Source organism: Nerophis ophidion, linkage group LG24, assembly GCF_033978795.1.
Source record: "Nerophis ophidion isolate RoL-2023_Sa linkage group LG24, RoL_Noph_v1.0, whole genome shotgun sequence".
NCBI lineage: Eukaryota > Metazoa > Chordata > Actinopteri > Syngnathiformes > Syngnathidae > Nerophis > Nerophis ophidion.
This window is the reverse complement of record NC_084634.1, coordinates 27,997,654-28,024,481: the sequence shown is the minus strand read 5'-3', so window position 1 is coordinate 28,024,481 and position 26,828 is coordinate 27,997,654. Positions and strand designations below refer to the sequence as shown.

The window sequence follows — 26,828 nt, the reverse complement described above, 5'->3', positions numbered from 1 at the left end:
TAGTCTGGTGGGCTAATATATGGAAAATTATTTATTTTTCCTAAAATTTAATTTGTATGGCTTTTATGCAGGTGTGCTCTATATTAGTGTTTTTCAACCTTTTTTGAGCCAATCACATTTTTTTGGTTGAAAAAAATCCGTAGGCACACCACCAGCAGAAATCATTGAAAAACGAAACTCAGTTGACAGTAAGAAGTCGTTGTCGCAATTGTTGGATATTACTTTAAACCATAACCAAACATGCATCACTATAGCTCTTGTCTCAATGTAGGTGTACTGTCACCGCCTGTCACATCACACCCTGACTTATTTTTAGTTTTTTGCTGTTTTCCTCTGTGTAGTGTTTGTCTTGCGCTCCTATTTTGGTGGCTTTTTCTCTTTTTTTGGTATTTTCCTGTATCAGTTTCATGTCTTCCTTTGAGCGATATTTCCCGCATCTACTTTGTTTGAGCAATCAAGAATATTTCAGTTGTTTTTATCCTTCTTTGTGTGGACATTGTTGATTGTCATGTTATGGTCGGTTGTACATTGTGGACGCCGTCTTTGCTGTCGTCCAGCAAAACTGAACTGGCTTCAAGGTACTGGTACCGGTATTTTACGAATGCAGTATAGTACCTTTTTTATTCATTGGTACTGCAGTACTTTATCATTACCAGTATAGGCTACAACCCTAGTTTCTAGTTTATTCTGTGTCAATTTATTATAGTTCTTTTTTCTTTTTTTTTTAAACTTGTGGGTTAGTTGTGTTAAAAGCAGAGTTATGATGTACAGAGTTTTAATAGGAGGTCACATTTGTAGATAGTCCCATCATAATGTGTTATTTAGCGTGAACAAACGGGTATCCCCAAATCTATTTGTAGCGGCCGCCAAAAATGACTTAATGTATGAAAAACACTGTATATAATAAGTTTTCAAGTATTAGAAATTATCTCTTTTTTCAATTAAGTAAATAACAACCTCAGTTATAACTACAAAGGCCCTCAGAGGTTGCATACCTCTCCCAATATTTAAGATTCTTGAATCCAAGTGGTGATCCGGATCAGCCCCAAAAGGTTATCCCAATGTCTTTATCCCGTTTCTCACGTTTCCTGAAAATCTGCTCTTAACCTTTTAAACTGTTTATAGCGAAATGAAAAAAAGAGTGAAGCCTATTGTCAGCCATCCACTTTCTTTGTCTCTGTGGGTGGAGGCGCGGACATAAGCATTCACACACACAGATGTCGATGCTTTTGAAGAAAACTTAAGGTCACATAGTAGAAATTATCCAGGTCAGCCCCAAAATGCCATGACTTGTTCCTTATCCCATTTTGAGCTTTTCCTAAAAGTTGAATACAGTTTTGCCCATAACTTCAATGCCTTTTCTTAGGGGCACTCCCCTTTTGTTTATTATTTGTTTAAGCATTAGAAACAATTTTACCTTCACACTGCCTCCCGCTGTTTCCGACATCTACAAAGCAACCTACTGATATGGAAGAGTATTACACGGTTTCTCTGCCGAGCTCTAGACAGCACCGACACTCAACAACAACACATAATTTGCAGACTATAATTACTGGTTTGCAAAAAATTATTTTTAACCCAAATATGTGAAATTAGACAATCTCCCACGGCACACCAGATTGTATATATTATAGAAAATACGGTAATCGGTCACTGTGGATCTACTGACTCATGTTCACATTGTCATCTTTTTGCTTCGCTCTATTCACCACTGCACTGTTATTTTATAGCCTAGCACCTATTAGTCATTTAAAAGTTTGTTTGTATTATTAGTTAATTGTTAATCTGTATTGTTTACATGGAACAAGAGGGTACAGTACCAAGTTAAAGATAAAAAAGCTGATATAGATGGAGACCAGGGTTGTCCAAACTTTTTCCACTGAGGTTCGCACAAATACAATATATAGATTTATTTTACTTTTCGGGCTCCCCTCAAGTTTGGCCCTGGGAAACCAGAAAATAAGTCGATTAGGAGTGACAGATTGTTTGATAAACGTATAGCATGTTCTATATGTTATAGTTATTTGAATGACTCTTACCATAATATGTTACCATAATATGTTACATTAACATACCAGGCACCTTCTCAGTTGGTTATTTATGAGTCATATAACGTACACTTATTCAGCCTGTTGTTAACTATTCTTTATTTATTTTAAATTGCCTTTCAAATGTCTATTCTTGGGGTTGGGTTTTATCAAATAAATTTCCCCCAAAAATGCGACTTATACTCCAGTGCGACTTATACATGTTTTTTTCCTTCTTTATTATGCATTTTCGGTAGGTGCGACTTATACTCCGAAAAATACGGTACTGTTTTTCCATTAACAATATAGTGTTGTAAAAACCAATGCAAATTTAACACAAACATTCTGGCAACTAAGTTGCCAGCTTTTTTGTAAAGCCCCGCCCCAAAAAACAGTAGTACTGTTTTTCCATTTACTGTAAAATGTTGTAAAAAAAAAAAAATAAAAAAAATAAACCCACTATTTTACAGTAACATTTTGTAAATGTAAAGTTTTTACTGTAAAATCTACATCTACTTAAAACAATTTATATAATTAATAATGAAATCCAGCAACCTGTCCAGGGTGTTCCGCACCTTCCGCCCGAATACAGCTGAGATAGGCTCCCCCGAAAGGGACAAGGGGTAAAAAATGGATGGATGGATGGATAATGAAATCCAGAGGCAAATTCATACAGAGGGCGAATAATGTATGAATTTGATGCACGCCGTAACCATAATGTATCTGATGACGGCGTGGCGCGGTTGGGAGAGGCCGTGCTAGCAACCTAAGGGTTCCTGATTCGATCCCCAGCTTCTACCATCCGGGTCACGTCCGTTGTGTCCTCAAGCAAGACACTTCACTCTTGCTCCTGATGGGTCGTGGCATGGCAGCTCCCGCCATCAGTGTGTGAATGTGTGTGTGAATGTGTGTGTGAATGGGTGAATGTTGAAATAGTGTCAAAGCGCTTTGAGTACCTTGAAGGTAGAAAAGTGCTAAACAAGTATAAGCAATTTACCATTCTCTGATGGCAGCCATAACTGCGACGTGGCCCTCAATGAAAGCAAGTTTGACATCCTTGCTAAACAGAAGTTTGACGATGTTTTGAGGGTAACAATATGAAAACTTCTTATCACTGTTATCGTGTCCAAAATGATCCATCCATCCATCCATCCATCCATCATCTTCCGCTTATCCGAGGTCGGGTCGCGGGGGCAGCAGCCTAAGCAGGGAAGCCCAGACTTCCCTATCTCCAGCCACTTCGTCTAGCTCTTCCCGGGGGATCCCGAGGCGTTCCCAGGCCAGCCGGGAGACATAGTCTTCCCAACGTGTCCTGGGTCTTCCCCGTGGCCTCCTACCAGCTGGACGTGCCCTAAACACCTCCCTAGGGAGGCGTTCGGGTGGCATCCTGACCAGATGCCCGAACCACCTCATCTGGCTCCTCTCGATGTGGAGGAGCAGCGGCTTTACGTTGAGTTCCTCCCGGATGGCAGAGCTTCTCACCCTATCTCTAAGGGAGAGCCCCGCCACCCGGCGGAGGAAACTCATTTCGGCCGCTTGTACCCGTGATCTTATCCTTTCGGTCATGACCCAAAGCTCATGACCATAGGTGAGGATGGGAACGTAGATCGACCGGTAAATTGAGAGCTTTGCCTTCCGGCTCAGCTCCTTCTTCACCACAACGGATCGATACAACGTCCGCATTACTGAAGACGCCGCACCGATCCGCCTGTCGATCTCACGATCCACTCTTCCCCCACTCGTGAACAAGACTCCTAGGTACTTGAACTCCTCCACTTGGGGCAGGGTCTCCTCCCCAACCCGGAGATGGCACTCCACCCTTTTCCGGGCGAGAACCATGGACTCGGACTTGGAGGTGCTGATTCTCATTCCGGTCGCTTCACACTCGGCTGCGAACCGATCCAGTGAGAGCTGAAGATCCCGGCCAGATGAAGCCATCAGGACTACATCATCTGCAAAAAGCAGAGACCTAATCCCGTGGCCACCAAACCGGAACCCCTCAACGCCTTGGCTGCGCCTAGAAATTCTGTCCATAAAAGTTATGAACAGAATCGGTGACAAAGGACAGCCTTGGCGGAGTCCAACCTTCACTGGAAACGTGTCCGACTTACTGCCAGCAATGCGGACCAAGCTCTGACACTGATCATACAGAGAGCGGACTGCCACAATAAGACATTCCGATACCCCATACTCTCTGAGCACTCCCCACAGGACTTCCCGAGGGACACGGTCGAATGCCTTCTCCAAGTCCACAAAGCACATGTAGACTGGTTGGGCAAACTCCCATGCACCCTCAAGAACCCTGCCGAGAGTATAGAGCTGGTCCACAGTTCCACGACCAGGACGAAAACCACACTGTTCCTCCTGAATCCGAGGTTCGACTATCCGGCGAAGCCTCCTCTCCAGTACACCTGAATAAACCTTACCGGGAAGGCTGAGGAGTGTGATCCCACGATAGTTGGAACACACCCTCCGGTCCCCCTTCTTAAAGAGAGGGACCACCACCCCGGTCTGCCAATCCAGAGGTACCGCCCCCGATGTCCACGCGATGCTGCAGAGTCTTGTCAACCAAGACAGCCCCACAGCATCCAGAGCCTTAAGGAACTCCGGGCGGATCTCATCCACCCCCGGGGCCTTGCCGCCAAGGAGCTTTTTAACTACCTCAGCGACCTCAGCCCCAGAAATAGGAGAGTCCACTACAGATTCCCCAGGCACCGCTTCCTCAAAGAAAGACGTGTTGGTGGGATTGAGGAGGTCTTCGAAGTATTCCCTCCACCGATCCACAACATCCGCAGTCGAAGTCAGCAGAACACCATCCGCACCATACACGGTGTTGATAGTGCACTGCTTCCCCTTCCTGAGGCGCCGTATGGTGGTCCAGAATCGCTTCGAAGCCGTCCGGAAGTCGTTTTCCATGGCTTCCCCGAACTCTTCCCATGTCCGAGTTTTTGCCTCCGCGACCGCTAAAGCTGCACACCGCTTGGCCCGTCGGTACCCGTCCACTGCCTCCGGAGTCCTATGAGCCAAAAGAACCCGATAGGACTCCTTCTTCAGCTTGACGGCATCCCTCACTGCTGGTGTCCACCAACGGGTTCTGGGATTACCGCCACGACAGGCACCAACAACCTTGCGGCCACAGCTCCAATCAGCCGCCTCGACAATAGAGGTTCGGAACATGGTCCACTCGGACTCAATGTCCAGCACCTCCCTCGTGACATGTTCAAAGTTCTCCCGGAGGTGTGAATTGAAACTCTCTCTGACAGGAGACTCTGCCAGACGTTCCCAGCAGACCCTCACAATGCGTTTGGGCCTGCCAGGTCGGTCCGGCATCCTCCCCCACCATCGCAGCCAACTCACCACCAGGTGGTGATCGGTAGAAAGCTCCGCCCCTCTCTTCACCCGAGTGTCCAAAACATAAGGCCGCAAATCCGATGACACAACTACAAAGTCGATCATGGAACTGCGGCCTAGGGTGTCCTGGTGCCAAGTGCACATATGGACACCCTTATGTTTGAACATGGTGTTTGTTATCGACAAACTGTGACGAGCACAAAAGTCCAATAACAAAACACCACTCGGGTTTAGATCCGGGCGACCATTCTTCCCAATCACGCCTCTCCAGGTTTCACTGTCGTTGCCAACATGAGCGTTGAAGTCTCCCAGTAGGACAAGGGAATCACCCGGAGGAGCACTTTCCAGTACTCCCTCGAGTGTACCCAAAAAGGGTGGGTATTCTGAACTGCTGTTTGGTGCGTAAGCACAAACAACAGTCAGGACCCGTCCCCCCACCCGAAGGCGAAGGGAAGCTACCCTCTCGTCCACTGGGTTGAACTCAAACGTACAGGCTTTGAGCCGGGGGGCAACCAGAATTGCCACCCCAGCCCGTCGCCTCTCACTGCCGGCAACGCCAGAGTGGAAGAGGGTCCAGTCCCTCTCGAGAGAACTGGTTCCAGAGCCCTTGCTGTGCGTCGAGGTGAGTCCGACTATATCCAGCCGGAACTTCTCTACCTCGCGCACTAGCTCAGGCTCCTTCCCCCCCAGTGAGGTGACGTTCCACGTCCCAAGAGCTAGCTTCTGTAGCCGAGGATCGGACCGCCAAGTGCCCTGCCTTCGGCTGCCGCCCAGCTCACAATGCACCCGACCTCTATGGCCCCTCCTATGAGTGGTGAGCCCATTTGAGGGATGACCCACGTTGCCTCTTCGGGCTGTGCCCGGCCGGGCCCCATGGGAACAGGCCCGACCACCAGGCGCTCGCCATCGTGCCCCAACTCCGGGCCTGGCTCCAGAGCGGGGCCCCGGTGACCCACGTCCGGGCGAGGGAAATCTGGGTTCATTTCGTTGTAATTCCATAGAAGTCTTTGAGCTGCTCTTTGTCTGATCACTCACCTAGGACCTGTTTGTCTTGGGAGACCCTACCAGGGGGCATGAAAACCCCCAGACAACATAGCTCCTAGGATCATTGGGACACGCAAACTCCTCTACCACGGTAAGGTAGCAGCTCAGAGAGGAGTCCAAAATGATCACCAGTAAAATTATACTATTATTACAGTGGTATAATTAAAGAGGCTTAAAAAGAAAAAAAAAGTCAACACACTCTGAAATCTTTTGACAAAGTAATTTTGTTAAATAACTAAAATAAATAGACACAACGTTGGAAAACTCACTACTTTGCATGTTTTGTGTTTATGCTTCACTGATAGTGTTTTAGTCTTCGTATTTTATCTGTTTTGATGGCTCAACTTTTATTATTTTACATATTGGTCTGTACTGTAGCACTTCAATATTTATTTAAATGAAGCGTGCGTGACAAAAGAAATCAAGTATTATTTTATATCACTGGCAGGGGTAACATCCAACTCTATTCAGCGGGCCTTGAACGCACCATAAAAACACCTTTTTGTAGTTTTAATGTGCACAGTTAAATATCTTTGTTGCTCAAACATCCTTCCATCCATTTACTACCGCTTATTCCCTTTGGGGTCGCGGGGTGCGCTGGTGCCTATCACAGCTACAATCGGGCGGAAGGTGGGGTACACCCTGGACAAGACGCCACCTCATCACAGGACCAACACGGATAGACAGACAACATTCACACTCACATTCACACACGAGGGCCAATTTAGTGTTGCCAATCAACCTATCAAACAGTCATGTGTTTTATAGAAGTTTAGCTTGAGATATGTTGTTTTTTAATGTCTTTTGTTTTAAGCTAACAAATTTGCGCTAGTCAGTCCGTGTGTTTATCAAAGTGCAGTTATCAGTCGCAGTTTTTCGATGGTTTTAATCTAAATGGGACATGTTATGCAAAACCAACTTTCCTTACTTATTGGTGCCTGTTTGTGTACTTGGGATCTGCATAAGTCCAGAGAAATTGAAAATAAAACCGTGCATGCATTGAGGAAATATTTATAAAACACTCTTGCCTTCCTTCACACTTCCTTCAAACGAGCCATTTGGAATTTGCCCTATTAGTGACGTTTCTCTCGATTGTGACATCTGCGGATTATCAAGATATGGAAGACATTTATCCCGAGTACCATGAGCCTTTTTTTTTCTTTATCGACTTGTCGTGAGGCAGGCTGGCTCGTACATGTACATTCATCCTCCGCCGTTGCCATGTCTAATATAAGTTAAAAAACTTATCTGTCAATACTCACTGTGGAAGCGCTAATAACTATAACAGATGGCGGGGAGAAAACGCAGTCTAGGTGGAGGCACATGAATAAGACAAAACAACGATCAGAACGGAGCTTGACAATGTTCTGTAAAACATAATCCATGCATTATTTTGACCAAATAACCCACCATTACATGTTATGTAGACCACAAGGAAGTGTTTTATATGTAGAAAAAAGTCATAATATGACCCATTTGAAACAGTAATACTAAAGGTGGGGAGTTTTACCGCGGTTGTCATTAATATTCTTTATTGTTTCATCCCTAATTGAGGGTGAGATACAATATAACAAACCAAAATATTCATGTTGAGCTCCACTACAGTTGGTCTGGGTTAGTTTTTTGCCTCATCCCTCACTTAATGTGGAGTGAAGAATGCACTACCGACCCGATAAAGTCCAAAAGAGAAAGAGATGATACAATATGTTCTGCTCACATGTGCTACCTGGCAGTGTTAATTTTGTTGATGAAATATTTTTGTTTTTGTAATCATAAAATGGTAAATGGGTTATACTTGTATAGCGCTTTTCTACCTTCAAGGTACTCAAAGCGCTTTGACACTATTTCCACATTCACCCATTCACACACACACACACACACACACACACACACACACTCACTCACTAATGGAGGGCGCTGCCATGCAGGGCCCTAACCACGACCCATCAGGAGTAAGGGTGAAGTGTCTTGCTCAAGGACACAACGGACGTGGCGAGGTTGGTAGAAGGTGGAGATCGAACCATGAACCCTCAGGTTGCCGGCATGGCCACTCTCCCAACCGCCCCACGCCGTCCCCGTCAATGACCTATTTTCCCTCGACAAGAGCCTTATTCTAAAATTGATTCAACTTTTTAATGGTGAAATTTTCAAAAGATAGAATTAGGGCTGGGCGATATGTCCTTTTATCAAAATCTCGATATTTTTAGGCCATGTCACGATACACGATATATATCTCGATATTTTGCCTTAGCCTTGAATGAACACTTGATGCATATAATCACAGCAGTATGATGATTCTATGTGTCTACATTAAAACATTCTTGTTCATACTGCATTAATATATATTAATTTGAAACTTTCATGCAGAGAGGGAAATCACAACTAAGTCAATTTACCAAAACTGTATTTATTAAACAGTTATTAAGCAGTGGCACAAACATTCATGTCATTTCCCAACGGAAAGTGCAAGATTGTCAGAGACATTTTAAAACAAGCTATAACTGCACTTTTGTGCATGGTGTCTCTAAGATGACTTATCTAAACAACACTAAATTAAAGTGCACTTTTTGTACAGAACGCCACTACAATAGTTTAAAACAAATAAAGTGCACTTTTGTGCATGATATCCCTCAATATATTTCAATAACTGTCAAATAAAAATGAGCTGCATAATAGGAAATCAAATAGTGTTCGTCCTTCGCTATGTGGTTGGTTCATGTGGACGTTATCTCCTTCCGTTGTTGATTATTTGTTTCCTACGGTGTTGATGTGGAAATGGTTGCTTGGGCATTTTGTTGGTGTGGCACCGGCAGAGATGTTGACATGCGGAGTTTCAAGCACTCTTTATTCTCGAGCTGGTGACTTTTCAAGTCATGCTTCAAATTAGCAGTGTTGCTACTTTTTGTTGCAACGTTTTTACTTGACATATTACTGTTGTTTGTTCAACATCTTCCCGCTTGAAGCCAAACCACTGCCAGACGATGGACCCTTGCTGTTTTTCTTGGGAAGGAATTTACCAGAATCGCATCTTTTCTCTCTCGTATTATCACTTGCTCCGCTAGCATTACAGCTAATGTTACCCATGCCACTACCTTTCTGCTCTGCGAGAGCGTGCAGTGTGTGACATATGTAAGAAGGTGCGCTTGTTTTATCTTTCTGTGAGAAGCAGAGACAAAAGAGAGATAAAAGACCTATAGTTTAATGCCAGCAGCCAAGAGCAACTGCGTGAGAATGTATACTCGAATATCAAGATAGTCATTTTCTATATCGCACAGAGGCAAACCCGCGATATATTGCGTATAATCGATATATCGGCCAGCCCTATATAGAATCAACTGTTGCTTAAAATGATACTTTTATTTCTGCTGTTTTAAAAATGAGTCAGAGGATAATATGCTTCACCCATCAAATAGTGAATGTGACCAATGCCTATTATAAATCTAGTTGTGTTGAGTGTTATATCGGTGCGTCCGTCTGCTGTTCTCCTGTGGCGCACACGGCAAAGGTGCTGGTGCGAGTTGTTGGACTCGGTATCTCTTGTCTCTGATATTTTGCCCACATTGTCAGATTAGTCATGCCATACAACAAGAGGCTGCTGCTCTCCAGAGGATACTTAATTGTATGTGGGAGGCATTGTTTTTCGAGCCAATTAAGGTTGCCAGGAAATCAGGAACGCAGCATCAAAACCCCCCTTTTTCTTTGTTGTCAATAATACAGAACACAAACAACCCACCAAATTTTCAATTGCTTGTTCTGTTCTCTTTTTTTCCTAATGGAATAAATCCCAAGTCAGAAGGTGACTTCTTATTGCGTATTTTTTTGGACATGCGCACGTCTTATGTATTGTCTGGCTACGAATGTCCCTGAGCAGTGTTTTGCAAACCTTTGCCGTGCATCTCGCAATGCTTTTCAGATTCAAAGACCCAGGGCGCTCAGGTCAACACAGTTTTATTTTACCTACAGTGTGGTGGAGGCGGCGAGCATGAGCGAGATTATAGGCATAGTTTGCTTAAATCATCTTGATACGCTGTGTTGTTTCCTTTACTGCAGGAGAAATGTTTATCGTTTTATGTAGAAGTGTTGAAAAGGCATATTTCAGGAGGTTCAATGACCGTACTTTGACACGGGATTGGTTAAAGGGGAGCTGCGCTTTTTGGGGGTAATTTTGCCTATAGTTCACAATCCTTACAGAGAAGAAGTCAAAACATTTTTTTTTTTATTCTAACATAGAATAAAGCTCGTTTTCGGTGGCTCTTAATGCAGCTAATGAGAGCAGTGTATTCTACCTCTAAATTACTTTAAAAATACATAAAAAAATCATCAGCAATACTTAATTTATGTTCAGTAACCTGTATAATAACCAAGCTGTAGCCATATTATTGTAAGATCGAAACTGAGGAACTCTTTTTCTAGTGTACCAACACATCGACGTGCTACAGTATTAGTGAAGTGAAGTGAATTATATTTATACAGTGGTTTTTTTTAGTGACTCAAAGTGTTTTACATAGTGAAACCCAATATCTAAGTTACATTTAAACCAGTGTGGGTGGCACTGAGAACAGGTGGGTAAAGTGTCTTGCCCAAAGACACAACAGCAGTGACTAGGTTGGCAGAAGCGGGGATCGAACCTGGAACCCTCAAGTTGCTGGCATGGCCCCTTCACCAACTAAGCTACTGTATAGCCGTAAAAGCTAACTACCAAAAGAGATAAGCTAGCTTCTATGTCAGCCAAAGCTGGGCAATATGGACGAAAGAGTATATCTCGATATATTTTTACTTAAACTCGATATTCGATATGTATTTCAATATATTTTCCGGTGAAAGTATACATATAAAGATATTCATTTTGAGCGATATTCACTAAAATTGAAGTGAATGACAACTAGGGGTGTGGGAAAAAAATGATTCGAATACGATTCGCGATTCTCACGTTGTGCGATCCAGAATCGATTCTCTCTTTTTTTTTAATTTATTTTTTTTTTTAATCGATTTTTTTTTTTTTTTTTTTTTTTGTCAATCCAACAAAACAATACACAGCAATACCATAATTATGCAATCCAATTCCAAAACCAAACCTGACCCAGCAACACTCAGAACTGCAATAAACAGAGCAATTGAGAGGAGACACAAACACGACACAGAACAAACCAAAAGTAGTGAAACAAAAATGAATATTATCAACAACAGTATCAATATTAGTTATAATTTCAGCATAGCAGTGATTAAAAATCCCCCATTGACATTATCATTAGACATTTATAAAAATAAAAAAAAATAAAAACAATAGGGTCACAGTGGCTTACACTTGCATCGCATCTCATAAGCTTGACAACACACTGTGTCCAATGTTTTCACAAAGATAAAGTAAGTCATATTTTTGGTTCGTTTAATAGTTAAAATAAATGTACATTATTGCAATCAGTTGATAAAACATTGTCCTTTACAATTATAAAAGCTTATTTTTTTTAAATCTACTACTCTGCTAGCATGTCAGCAGACTGGGGTAGATCCTGCTGAAATCATATGTATTGAATGAATACAGAATCGTTTTGAATCGGAAAAATATCGTTTTTGAATCGAGAATCGCGTTGAATCGAAAAAAAAAAAACGATATATAATCGAATCGCGACCCCAAGAATCGATTATTGAATCGAATCGTGGGACACCCAAAGATTCGCAGCCCTGTACTGTAAACACATTTATTAACCCAGTTAGTCAAGATGGGTATTAACAGCACAGAAAATAAACTGTTTGAATTGCACAAAATTACATAACATAAATTAAACAGAAAAACATTTTTTCTACGTAAAATAAATAACATAGCTGTGCAAACAATACAAAATGTATCAAACTCGGATAAAAAATACATTTGCAAGCAGGCACTTTTTAATTCCCAGTTGACGATGTATTGGACTGTCACACACATATGTTTCTGGTCAGCGCCAAGTAAGTGACTTGACTTAATTGTGCGTTAATGATCTTCCTCACTTCGGTGTACATTTTTGGCAGCATTTCTCTCGGAAATATGGCAACTGGAGAACAGTTTAAATTTGGGCTTACATGGTAAACAACTCAAATGAATAATTTATCCAGACGCATACATTTGTCCAAATGTGGCCAAGTAGACGCACTGTGGGTTTCCTGGACGTTGTCTACATCTCTAAAAGAAAAATCTAAACTAGACAATCCCTCTGCCATCTTCCACTACTTTTTTTTTAATATATAAATTGTCCGCTTGAATATTCCCTCTTCTCTTCTACAACTCTCTTGTTGTCATTTTGGATGTCTGTTTTTATTTCCTTCTCGGTTCCATGACCCGCCCTATTTTGCCTCTGATTGGCCTCAACCAATCGTGATTCACCATAGTAAACAACCAATCAATCATGGATGTTCTTATACGTACAAGCACGTCTTGGTGAGCAGAAAGGGAGGGGTTTAGTAGCGAGTGCGAAGCAGGGGAGAACAAGAACACAACAAATAAGCGCTGTTTGGTCATTTTAACGTGAAATAAATTATATCGATATTGGAATATTTTTTAATGCATATCTTGTTTAAAATTATATCGAATTATCTTACAAACTCAATATATCGGCCAGCCCTAATGTCAGCATGAAACGGGTTTGAGTTTGTAATGCACAACACTGCGATACGACACCAATCTGTACTGTCTGGAAAAACATGAACAATCATATTACAGTATCTGTAAAGTATTATTTCATGTTTTGTTTGTACACAGCTAGCTCCTCAGCGTATGCGCTGTAGTGTACGGTGATGTGCTGCATGTATCATGATCAACTGTATAGTGACTTACTCAATGGACACTTGTCCATTTGTTTCAGCTGGCTGGGGATGTTTCCTCTTGATTTGAGTAAACAATCCATTAATTCGGCATAGCTTGGCTCAAAGTTCCACATTTGCAACGTGACCATGTCGCACTCTCTCGGCTTCCGTCTGTTCCAACATTTCAGCCTCTTCTTCGTGCTAGCTTCTATAAGCACCAGTTCATTCTTCCGTAATATAAGATAAGGTTGTGAATCCTCATTTGTTCAAAAAATGTTGTTTCTGTTGTCTGTTACCAAGTCTACCATGGTTAGAAAACACACTCGCGTTTGATTCGAGAAGTAGGAACAAATTTGTTGCGGGAAGTTGCAAGTGCGCTGCTATGGAAACGGAAATAAATGCGCCAAAGAAATAGTTCCGGCTGTGCATAAAATGACCAAAATACGGTAAATATTGAACATATTTCATATTGTTATGAAGGTGTCTGTTACAGACGTAAAACGTTGATGGAGGGTTTTGAAGTTTTTTCAGATGGCTTTGAAGGCTACAACGGTGACTCCCGTTAGCTGCATCTTGCAAGCGTTTTTTAAATCTTTAAAATCCTAAAAAAAAGAAAAAGACGTGTTCTTGTCTCTCATAATGATTGAGAACAATATACGATATTCCCAAAAAAAGTGCAGTTCTTATTTAATGTGTTGCTAATGGTCCTGGTTGGCTGAGCGATGTTTCAATTACTTGATAACAACCGTTGAGTCTGCCAGAGCAGACAGGGAGTGCAGGGGGGTCGCAACATTTTTGGTTGATAAGACATTTTTCATAATCCCTGCTATGGTTGTACGATATACCAGTACTAATAAAGGACTATGGTGTTAAGGGGGAAAAAGGTACTAAACTTCCTTTAAAAAGACACTCAAACTATTTTTTTATGTGACTGATGGCCCACACTTATTCTTCTGTTGTTTGGATACTTTTTTTTCAAAAGTTTTGGGTGATTCTACAAATTTGGGCATCAATCCAAGAGCAAGTAGTTACAGGTTCATACATTGGTCATAAATCAAGTTCTTCTGTGTTCAGTGATGTATTTCCTGAATTTAAAAAGTGTGATAATAAGAAATATCGACGTAATCATTGTAGTATCGACTAGATACCCTCTTGTACTTTGATCCACAAATTGGTTGCATTCAGGAGCGTCCATCCAGTGTGGATGGATGTTTTCCGCTAGCTCGCTATTAGCTAGCTACTACCATCTAGCTATATTTTAAAGCACTGCCCGAAGAGCGGAAAAAAATTATAAAACAAATATATTCAATATTTTAAAAAATCTACTATCAGGACACAGAGGATATACAACCCAAAAGCTCCTCTTGGCTGCAGACGTATACGCTAGTGAATATTGTTTGTTTATTGAATGGATCCCCATTAGCTGATGCCAAGGCGACTGCTAGTCTTCCTGGGGTCCATATAGGAGCATACAAAATTAAAATACAAAGAATACATGCATTACCAAACATTATGTAATGGAAAAATACAACATAAGATAAAAAGCTAGTTAAAACCAGTATTAAAAAAATCACGTCATGTGGTCAGCTACAAAAGGTGTATCTTCGTAGCTGTCTTAAATGACAGTTTACTTTGTGAGAGCTTAATGTGTGATGGCAAAATATTCCAGAATGATATACATCTATACATGACTGTATGTTTGAGGAGGTTGGTCCTGGGAGCAGGAAGTGCCAAATAGCCATTGCAGGTATTCCTGGTGTCATAAGTATGTGTGTTAGTTGAATTTAAAAACTGTTTGTAAAAGTAATCTGTTGATTGATCTAAAATGGTAGTTCTAAAGAACATAAGGAGACTACACTGCATCTTTTGTTCAACAGACAACTAGGACAGGCGTGAATGCATAAATGAAATATTAGTGTGCAATGAACATTTAAGTAACAGTCTAGCCGCTCTGTTTTGAACAAGTTGCAGTTTGTTCAGGTCAAACTTAGTTGTAGCGGACCATATTATAGGACAGTAATGAAGATGACAGAAAACCAAGGACTGTATAACTTGACCCATTGTTGAGGATGTCAAGAAAGTGGAGCGCTTTCTGACCTCGGCTAAACCTCTTCCCATTTTCATTAAAATACTATCATGATCGGACCATGAAACACCAAGCAGTTTTGCTTTTTTGACCTGCACAATAGGTATATCCAACATTGAAATGTGAAGCTGGGGGTCTTCAACAAGCATATGCCTCATGCGATGCTCGCCAGGAGGGACAAGCGGTATAATATATATATATATATATATATATATATATATATATATATATATATATATATATATATACACACACACAGTGGGGCAAAAAAGTATTTAGTCAGCCACCGATTGTGCAAGTTCTCCCACTTATACTTATTTTCCACCATAATTTACAAATACATTCTTTAAAATTCCTACAATGTGAATTCCTGGATTTTTTTTTCACATTATGTCTCTCACAGTTTAAGTGTACCTATGATGACAATTCCAAACCTCTGTCATCATTTTAAGTGGGAGAAAGCACAATCGGTGGGTGACTAAATACTTTTTTTCCCCACTGTGTGTGTGTATATATATATATATATATATATATATATATATATATATGTGTGTGTGTGTGTATATATATGTGTGTGTATATATATATATATATATATATATATATATCCATATATATATATATATTGGTATTAGATATATATATATAGGTATATATATATGTGTGTGTGTATATATTTATATGTATACATATACAAACCTCATTTCCATATGAGTTGGAAAATTGTCTTCAATGTAAATATAAACGGAATACAATGATTTGCAAATCATTTTCAACCCGTATTCGGTTGAATATGCTACAAAAACCACATATTTGATGTTAAAACTGATAAACATTTTTTTTTTTTGCAAATAATCATTAACTTTAGAATTTGATACCAGCAACACGTGACAAAGAAGTTGGGAAAGGTGGCAATAAATACTGATAAAGTTGAGGGATGCTCATCAAACACTTATTTGGAACATCCCACAGGTGTGCAGACTAATTGGGAACAGGTGGGTGCCATGATTGGGTATAAAAGCAGCTTCCATGAAAGGCTAAGTAATTCACAAACAAGGATGGGGCGAGGGTCACCAATTTGTTAGCAAATTGTCAAACAGTTTTAGAACAACATTTCTCAACAAGCTATTGCAAGGAATTTAGGGATTTTACCATCTACAGTCCGTAAAATCATCAAAAGGTTCAGAGAATCTGGAGAAATCACTGCACGTAAGCGATTATGTTAAGGACCTTTGATCCTTCAGGCGGTACTGCATCAAAAACCAACATCAGTATGTAAAGGATATCACCACATGGGCTCAGGAACACTTCATAAAACCACTGTCACTAAATACAGTTGGTCGCTACATCTGTAAGTGCAAGTTATAACTCTACTATGCAAAGCAAAAGCCATTTATCAACAACACCCAGGAACGCCGCCGGCTTCGCTGGGCCCGAGCTCATCTATGATGGACTGATGCAAAGTGGAAAGGTGTTCTGTGGTCTGACGAGTCCACATTTCAAATTATATTGAGAAACAGAGAATGTGGTGTCCTCCAGAACAAACAGGAAAATAACCACTCGGATTGTTCAAAAGCCAGCATCTGTGTTGGTATGGGGGTGTATTAGTGCCCAAGGCATGGGTAACTTACACATCTGTGAAGGCACCATTAATGCTGAAAGGTCCATACAGGTTTTGGAACAACATATGTTGTCATCCAAGCAACGTTATCATGGACGCCCCTGCTTATTTCAGCAAGACAAGTGTTACAACAGCGTGGCTTCGTAAAAAAAGAGTGCATTTAAAATACGACAGCGGAGACCCTGGACTGTTGAACGACTGAAGCTCCACATAAAACAAGAATGGGAACGAATTCCACTTTCAAAGCTTCAACAATTAGTTTCCTCATTTCCCAAATGTTTGAGTGTTGTTAAAAATAAAGGTGATGTAACACAGGGGTGAACATGCCCTTTCCCAACTACTTTGGCACGTGTTGCAGCGATGAAATTCCAAGTTAATTATTTGCAAAAAAAAATAAAGTTTATGAGTTTGAACATGAAATATCTTGTCTTTGTAGTGCATTCAGTTGTTTATGGGTTGAAAAGGATTTGCAAATAATTGTATTCCTCTTATATTTACATCTAACACAATTTCCCAACTCAAATGGAAACGGGGTTTGTATGTATGTATGTATGTATGTATGTATTCTTACAAATTCCGATTCGATTTAGAATTGTAAGAAATAAGAATCGGGATTTGGACGTGAATAGTGTTTTTTTCAGCACCCCTACCTAGGAATTATGATGTTTTAGGGATTATGATTTTACCACAAATTTCGGTATCAATTCGATACCAAGTCGTTACAGGATCATACATTGGTCATATTCAAAGTCCTCATTTGTCCAGGGACACATGGATCGGTCCTTTTTAGAGGCGGTATAGTACCAAATATGATTCATAAGTATCGCGGTACTATACTTATACCCGTATGCCGTACAACTCTACACTAAAGTAATCAGAAAATTAAATGTAAGAGTCATAATAGGCATATATATATATATATATATATATATATATATATATATATATATATATATATATACATGTACACATTATACATATATAATGTGTATATGTATGTATGTATGGATATATACTTTTATTTTTTTTTCATTTTTAAGTAATCTTGGCCTACATTTAAATGCTTGTATCACTTGTTGTCATCAATTATAGTCCCCTTCTGTCCAATGAGGGCAGTAATGTGCATTATAAAGTGAGAGATTATCTTTTTTTGGCCCAAACCCTTGCCGTTTATTATTCATTGGTTGTAAAACTTTTAGTAGCTGAATCATGTTTATGTTCCTTTTACCACTAATTAATGCCTATATATACCAGTTTACACATTCACACAATATGACAAGTATAATTTGAGTCTTGTTGGCCGTAAGTCAACTTCTAGCTCTCCCCAAATCAATTATGTACAGACTTCATTGAGCATGTCGACATGGGAGGACTAAAATGTCGGCCTGGCACCAAGAGTCGCACGCAATTCAGACTAATTAGCCAGTTTATACGACATATTAAATTGTTGAAAAAAAATGCCTGAGCAGCTGGTTCCTGAGTGTCTACACTGCTTGATAGTGATAATCCAAGTCAAAGGAGATCTCAGCAGACTAACTTAAGAGCCATTTATGTAGAGATTTGTGGGTACATGATAAGGAGCAGTGGTTAGCGTCATAAGATTGGAGATATACTTGTTTTAATTCGGTAGTGAAATGTTCACTCAATTTAGTTAATTAAAGAAAAACTGCACTTTTTTAGGAATTTTGCCCATTATCCACAATCCCTATGTGAGAAAAGAACACAGGTCTTTCCCTTTAATGTGTGTTCTACATAGTGGAAAAAGCTGCCAGTAACAATGCAGGTAATTGGAATTCATCTATTCCACCTGTAAAAAAAAAAACATCCAAAAACTGCCATCCACGCTCCATTTACATGCCATGACCAGTGTTTGGTTAGTTACTGTAAACCTGTAACTACTTACAGTTACTCGTTACTTTATTTCAAACGTAACTCAGTTACTAACTCAGTTAAAGGCCTACTGAAACCCACTACTACCGACCACGCAGTCTGATAGTTTATATATTGGGACGGCGTGGCGCAGTGGAAGAGTGGCCGTGCGCAACCCGAGCGTCCCTGGTTCAAATCCCACCTAGTATCAACCTCGTCACGTCCGTTGTGTCCTGAGCAAGACACTTCACCCTTGCTCCTGATGGGTGCTGGTTGGCGCCTTGCATGGCAGCTCCCTCCATCAGTGTGTAAATGTGTGTGTGAATGGGTAAATGTGGAAGTAGTGTCAAAGCGCTTTGAGTACCTTGAAGGTAGAAAAGCGCTATACAAGTACAACCCATTTATCATTTATTTATATATCAATGATGAAATATTAACATTGCAACACATGCCAATACGGCCTTTTTAGTTAACTAAATAGCAATTTTAAATTTCCCGCGAAGTGTCCTGTTGAAAACGTCGCGGAATGCTGACATGTACGCGTGACGTCACGGACTGTTAGGAAATATTAGCGCTGCGCACACACACAGCTAAAAGTCGTCTGCTTTATCCACATAATTACACAGTATTTTGGACATCTGTGTTGCTGAATCTTTTGCAATTTGTTCAATTAATAATGGAGAAGTCAAAGTAGAAAGATGGATTTGGGAAGCTTTAGCCTTTAGCCACACAAACTCATGGTGATTCCTCGTTTAAAATTCCTGGAGGTGAAACTTTACTATGGATCAGAGCAGTCAAGCGAACATGGATCACGACCAGATGTCAACCAGCAGTTTTCGGTGAGAAAAGTGTGGTAAAAAGTCGCCACTTACCGGAGATCAGCTGAGCTTGTGCCGTCCGTACAGCTGCCGTCGACAGCTGCCTCAAGACACCCGTGGATACACCCTTTTGACTATCAGGTACTATTAAACTCACTAAAACACTAGCAACACAATAGAAAGATAAGGGATTTCCCAGAATTATCCTAGTAAATGTGTCTAAAAACATCTGACAATTTGACTCAACACGGGGAACCTTACCTGGCCCGGACATGGAAAGGATTGACAAATTGATGGCTCTTTCTCTGTTTTTTTTTTTTTTTTACTTGTTTTTTTTGTTTGTTTGTTTTTTTTCTAGTCCGTCACTATCAATATCCACAAACACAAATCTTTCATCCTCGCTCAAATTAATGGGGAAATTGTCGTTTTCTCGGTCCGAATAGCTCTTTTTGTTGGAGGCTCCCATTAAAAACAATGTGAGAATGTGAGGAGCCATCAACGGGTGACGTCATCGTCTGCAACTTCCGGTAAAGGCAGGACTTTTCTGTTAGCGACCAAAAGTTGCGTACTTTATCGTCGATGTTCTCTACTAAATCCTTTCAGCTAAAATATGGCAATATCGCGAAATGATTAAGTGAGACACATAGAATGGACCTGCTATCCCCGTTTAAATAAGAAAATCTTCAGTAGGCCTTTAATTGCACCAAAAAGTAATGCGTTAGTGTGAAAAGTAACTATTTGGTTACTTCTTCTTTTTTTTTTTAAAGCTCCCATAAATCCCCATTTGACCTTCATTTCAGTACTGTTATTGCACTGGAGAAAAATACAATCTGTTGATCAACTTGACATGCATTTGCATCACTGAACTCTGCTAAGCAATGGGGTCTGCATACAACACACAAAGACAAAGATATGTTTCAAAGGGCCATTTTATTTCAGGCCACTATTTTAAATAGCTGCAACATAACATACATCAGGGGCGTTGCCAGACATATTTCACTGGGGCACGTGCCCCACTGTTGATCTGCAGTGCCCCAGTAAAAATTTCACCAATAAAAAAAAACGCTTCAGAGTTTTAAGTCTACATAACATAGACAACAGTGCACATACTACTTAGAATAGTGATTGATTGCTACTGTTTTCACTCCACGTAACAATGAGCACATGGCTACTTAATATGGTAATTTATTCACGTGTGGATCGAGACTTCAGTTGAGAGAGAGAGAGGGAGAGAGAGAGAGAGAGGATGAGAATCACTGCGTGAGGTAGGTAACGTTAGCCAAAAACAATTTGTTAATTACATTATTTTGATTTTGATTTGACTCAAACTGTAACTCCTAGATGGATTTAAGAAAGTTATTCGCCTGCAGCAGAGAAGAAGCAGCAGGAATGAGAGACGTAAGTGAAGTCCTAGCTAGCAACATCATTGTCTTAAGTTGATGCTAAGTTAGCAAACATTATTCCTTGTATCAAGACAAACATATTCATTTGCTGTACAAGCTGTCAGGGGAATTTCCAATGAACATGAAACATAATGTTGGTTATTGTCTGCTGGTTCTGCATCAATGATGATTTGGAGTAAGCATGTGTGAGTTGAGTGCTTCTCAAATGCTTTATCTTCAGGAAGAAAAACATGTTTCCATATCAAGTCGTGAGCCAAATTTTTAAATCATTCAAGTTTATTTCACAGAAAAATAGCACAGTAGACTTGTCTTGTTAATCGGTGTGACTTTGACAAAAATAATCTTGTTTTGTCACCAGAAAAATGGCTAAAGCATCTGGTTTTGTTTCCAGAAAAAATAGTAACATTTCTGTATTTGTTTTCAGAAAGATGGCTGAAAATATCGGGTTTTGTTGCCCCATTTAGATTTAAAAATATATATATTTCCATGTCTGTCCTGAGTCCTCCTCCAACTTGTTAGTCGGTTTTCCTTTTGCTAAAAATACTCACTAATAGTCACTAGAAAAATGGCTAAAAATATCTGGTTTTGTTGCCACAATTTGATTTTTTCTCCCTAAACTTATTTTTTTCATGCACACATCTGACTGCGACTCACGGAAAATGACACACAATCCACTTTTATGTCACGACCCAGCAGTTGGGAACCACTGCTCAACTGTATAACAGTTACTGTAATATTTCCATGTCTGTCCAGAGTGAATGACCACTTTGCACAAATGAAAACGAAACGTTACGATTTACTGCTCAGAAAATGATTCCCTGAACAGACGCACAACAGTTGTTTATTTATTCTACTACTGTGGCTTTATTGTTTTGTGTATATTTTATAGTTTTGTGTATCTGAAATAGGATTAGCCACATTGCCAAAAATGGAAATTAAATAATATAAAAGAACCCAGAGATGTAGGGGTGCTTTATTTTTTGTTTGACTTTTGTAGATGTTATAATTGCAGATGATTACTGCAATATATGTTTCAAAAAGATTCATTGCTCTTCCTTTTTGCTTTTACCAGTAGCAGTTTAGAAGTCTGGAGTAAAAAAGTGCACAAGTAGGTCAAATGCATTAGTTAATTTCAGGTGGTTAATCAAAGATCCATACAACATAATCTGATATGATTTCATAGTTTAAAGCACTATTTATGTATTTTTTATGATAAATAAGTGCTAAAAATGTTTTTGCTTGCGCGCTTTGTACGCTCACATGAATTATTTGTGCCCCAGGTGTGCCCCAGTACAGTATTAGGTCTAGTGACGCCCCTGACATACATAAGTAACAAACAGCATAATAACAACATAGCTGTAAACCTGGCTTCACCCAAGGAAGGCACACATGACATACAAAAAGCCTAACCAGGCATTTTTTTTTTTTTATCAAGGAATTGTGAAATAAAATCATCAGTCTTCAGTGAAGCCCAGAACACACTACACATTTCCCAAGTTTTAGTTTAGAGAAAAGGAAAAATGGGCCTGTGCCACTACGATCCCTCTTTATGTATGTCTATACATTTAGAGTGATGTGATAATCAAACACTCTAGAAGTCTAGAATGAAAATATATAATAGAAGTGATAGTGTGTGTACATTCAGTAATAAATGATGAGCAGAGGCAGAGTTTGGAGTGTCTTCTTAGCTCGCTTTCTATGTTAATGTTCTCACTGTCCAGGTACGTGAAAATGTTTTCCGTGCCATTTGCTGTTTTACGCTGGTATCATGCTAATTAGCTGCCTGAAAGCGGGTGACTCCACTGTAGAAGTAGCCTGCATGTCTCCTAGCACATACGCTGCAATGGCTCTATCAATGTTGTCCTGGCTAGCAGTGCCTCCGTTAGAATCTTTGAGTGGAGGTGAAGTGGCATCGAAGTCTTTCTCTCTCATTTCGAAGCATGTTGCTTTTGTAGCTGTTTCAGCAGATTTGAATTGCTGTTTTGGGCAGGAGATAAGATCTTTGATGCAAGACACAACTTACATTTAACTAAAATGTTCTTTTCTTTGTGCTCGACAAAATAAAAGTAGTGAGAATATCTCCATGTTAAGAAACTCAACTGCGTCTCCGCAATGATGTCTTCTTAGTAAACACAGACACGCCCCTCCCCCCCCCCCCCCCCACACCCACACCCAGACACACAAAGAGCGCGCCTCTTGTGACACAAGAAGATTCAGAAGGGCGACACTGCAACTCTCCAATAAAACACACTCAGATCTTCTGTTTCTAGCCGTTACTGTGTTATGTTATGTTATTTTTTGTGTGGTAACGCATCATGTAGTAACGCATCGTGTAGTAACTCATCATGTAGTAACGGTAACTGAGTTACTGAATATAGAAAATAACGTTAGACTACTAGTTACTGCCGAAAATAATGGCGCTACAGTAACACGTTACAAAGTAACGCGTTAGTCTCAACACTGGCCATGAGCTGCATATTAACCAAGCTATGGCGACATTGTTATAGTAGGAGCTAACAGAGAGTAACTACTTTTTAGACATGGCCTTGCTCACACCGCTCCTCCAGCCACTAGCAAGTGGCCAGCTACTAGCTAACTGGTTGCGACTCGCAATGAAATAAAAAAGTTTGAGCTGATTCTGTTGCTGCTGTATTGCCTTTAAGTTAGTAAAAGTTAATGCAAAGTTATAAATCGTGCATCTCATTTGTAACGTAGAAGGTTGTGGCATCGAGCCGGGAAGTTGGTCAACCTTAAAAAAAATCCAACAGACTTGATACTGTATGGCTCTCAACAAGTGCAACCTGACAAAATCGTGAGAAAGCACTGTTTATCTGAATAGTGAAGATTATTCTGAATTTGGCACCTCAAGAAAAGTCCAAGTGCTGAAAGATGTAACCATCCCAGTGAGAGTAGACATTGTACGTCTCATTTTTTATGTTATTATTTGGAATGAAAAGTGCTACATTATAACATGCCAAGGTTCTCACCAAGTCTCAAACACAGAAAGTGCTCAAGTAGCGTTTGTTGCTATGTGCTTTGTGTGCATAAAGCGCCCATGGAAGAAGTTAAAATGACTAATGTATTGTAAATATTACATGTTATGAATGTACCTATTACTACAGTACATGCAGTCACCTATAAAATGGCGCAGCTAATTTATGAATTTTTCTTTGCTAACTGCCGTATGGCAAATAGTTAAAAAAAAAACACAAAAAAAAACGGCAGAGACACCGAAATGGTGTGTATTGTTTGTGCTATGGCGCCATCTTTCAGACAATATTGCTTACTGCCGGTGTTGCAATGCCCTTTTGTTTCTACTCGTATGGACTCTTCATCACTCCAAGCAACGTTTATAAGTTTTACAGTATAACTAAAACAATTCATACTTACTAAACCATCCCATGTGTGAAGTCTATGCATATTTTTAGGGACTATCGTAATGTAACCAAGCTAGACTTGTTAGCATTAGCTAATATGCTAACACGTTTATGAGTGTCTGTGTTAGTATTAACTTATTCTTTTTGTATTGTTTTAGTTTCACACATTTCTCAGTAAATACACCGAGACGTGGGGCTGGGCGATATATCGATATATGATATATATCGCTGGTTTGTCTCTGTGCGATATAGAAAATGACTATATCGTAATATTCGCGTCGACGTTCTCACGCAGCTGCGGGCATTACACTGCAGGCTCTCCTCGCTCTTTCCTGTCTCCTCACAGACAAGCAGGAGCACATTCTTACATATGTCACTTACTGTCACATCATAAGTCACATACATGCCCTCGCCCAGCGGAGAGGTCGCAGCGTGGCTAACGTTAGCTGTGATGCTAGCGGGTTGTTGCGGAGAAAGAAGGTGCGAATCTCGTAATAAATGAAGGAAGAATTAATTCCCAAGAAAAACAGCAGGGGAGTCCATCGTCTGGCAGTGGTTCGGCTTCAAGCTGGAATATGTCGAATAGACAACTTTAATTTGTCATGTGTGGGACACAAGCGTTGCTACCAGAAGTAGCATTACTGCTTATATGTAGCATCATTTGAAAAGTCACGTGCTAATAACTTTAATAAATACAGTTTTGGTAAATTGACTTAGTTGTGATTTCCTTCTCTGCATGAAAGTTTAAAAGTAGCATATATTAGTTCAGTATGAACAAGAATATTTTAATGTAGACACATAGAATCATCATACTGCTGTGATTATATGCATCAAGTGTTCATTCAAGGCTGAGGCAAAATATTGTAATATATATCATATATCGCGGTATTAAGAAAGGCAATATCACCCAGCCCTACCGAGACGTCACCGTAGAGTTATTGAGTCTGTTTAGCTGATTAGAGAGCGAGCTTCTGCAGCTAGAGGCTCCATGACGCTGACTTCTGTTTTGCTTGATCAGCCGTTTAACTGCCGTGTTAAAGACACCATTTGGAAACAAAGTATGTAGATAAACATTCACAAAATATTTCTGTGTAAATAACTAATTTTGCAACGTATAAACCTGCGGCTTATACGCTAATATATGGAACGTTTTTTTTTCTTTTAAACTTGAGTGCGTCTTATATACTGGTGTGTCTAATGGGTGCGCTTTATGGTCCGGAAATTATGGTGTGTATATATACTTGCAGATTGTATATATAAAATGGTGGTTTTTGGATGGTTAAAAGCGGAATAGATCGTATCCCCGCCTCTTCCCAGCAGTAGTTTTTCACTATTTAGAAAACAGAAAGATTGTGGATGAAGGGTAAAATGGGGGGGGGGGGGGGGGGGAACATGGACTAGAATTACCCAACACTGGTTCTTCCAGGATCCACTATGATTGTCATTTGGAACACTTGGCTCGATGGTTTTTGACGCTCATCTTTTCTCCACATTGTGATAACACTGCAGTCCTACACTTCATGCATTCTACCTAAAGCGTTGAAGGGCATTATACAAGTTTCCATTATATAACTCCATATTGCAGCATGTTGGACTGTTTGAAAACCAAACTAATTTGCTGCCACATTTCCTTCCTTTAGTTTAGAAGTTTTATGTATTAAATTATTCATGCATCAATATATAATGCTCAGTACCAACCATCACGAATCTGCAGATGGGATTATTTGTAAGAAGGAAAAAAGAAGTTTTATGAACGTGATTTGCATGGAAGGTTTTGGACATTTTTGTTGCCAATTATTTGTCACTTGTTACTCCACGCACTTGTCATTGTGCTTTACTCTGCTGTCACCTCCTTTTAAGCTGTACGAATCCCAAAGCTACGCCTTCAGCCATTTTTTATTGGTTCTTAAAGGTACTCTCAAAAAAGCAACCCAGGTGATATTGAAAATGTTGCTACTTTTTATCTGGAGAACCTTTGCAGTCCTGAAGCAGAACAAAATTATTCTGCACTGTGGTTGTTAAATTAACACATGGTGCTCTGTGACGCCTAGAGTAGTTAATTGCTGTCAACGATTTAGTAACCCTGAGGCTTTTTTTTCTTCATTGGTCTTGACCCTTTTCATTGTTGTGAGTTGGTTATACCGTTGCCATGGCGAAGGCACAAAAGGTGCCATCCCTTCGTTGTAAGGGGTGTGACGTGTCTATATGACTGGGGGGATTGACTGGGCTGGTTATTTACATTCTAATGCGGCCATCTCTCTGTACACATTAGCACGGGGATCAATCCTCGTCCCCCGCAGCCGTGGTTTACCCAGCCCTCTAATGGGCACCCATCAGGGCTCAATCATAATGAGACAAACGGAAATCGCATTAGCGCAACAGTGATTCAACTGACTAGGTACTTTTCCTAACTGAGATGAATAGCTGCAATCATGCATTAATTTACATGTTC

General features: G+C 40.3%; 2 protein-coding genes across 2 annotated transcripts in view; one reads left to right on the top strand and one right to left on the bottom strand.

Moving 5' to 3' along the window:
* Positions 1–26,828, top strand: part of aven (apoptosis, caspase activation inhibitor) — a 119,775-nt gene that overhangs the window by 16,939 nt on the left and 76,008 nt on the right. The gene's annotated exons all lie outside the window — the stretch shown is intronic.
* The window catches only part of chrm5b (cholinergic receptor, muscarinic 5b), a 57,924-nt gene that overhangs the window by 26,299 nt on the left and 4,797 nt on the right, over positions 1–26,828 (bottom strand). The window lies entirely within an intron of this gene.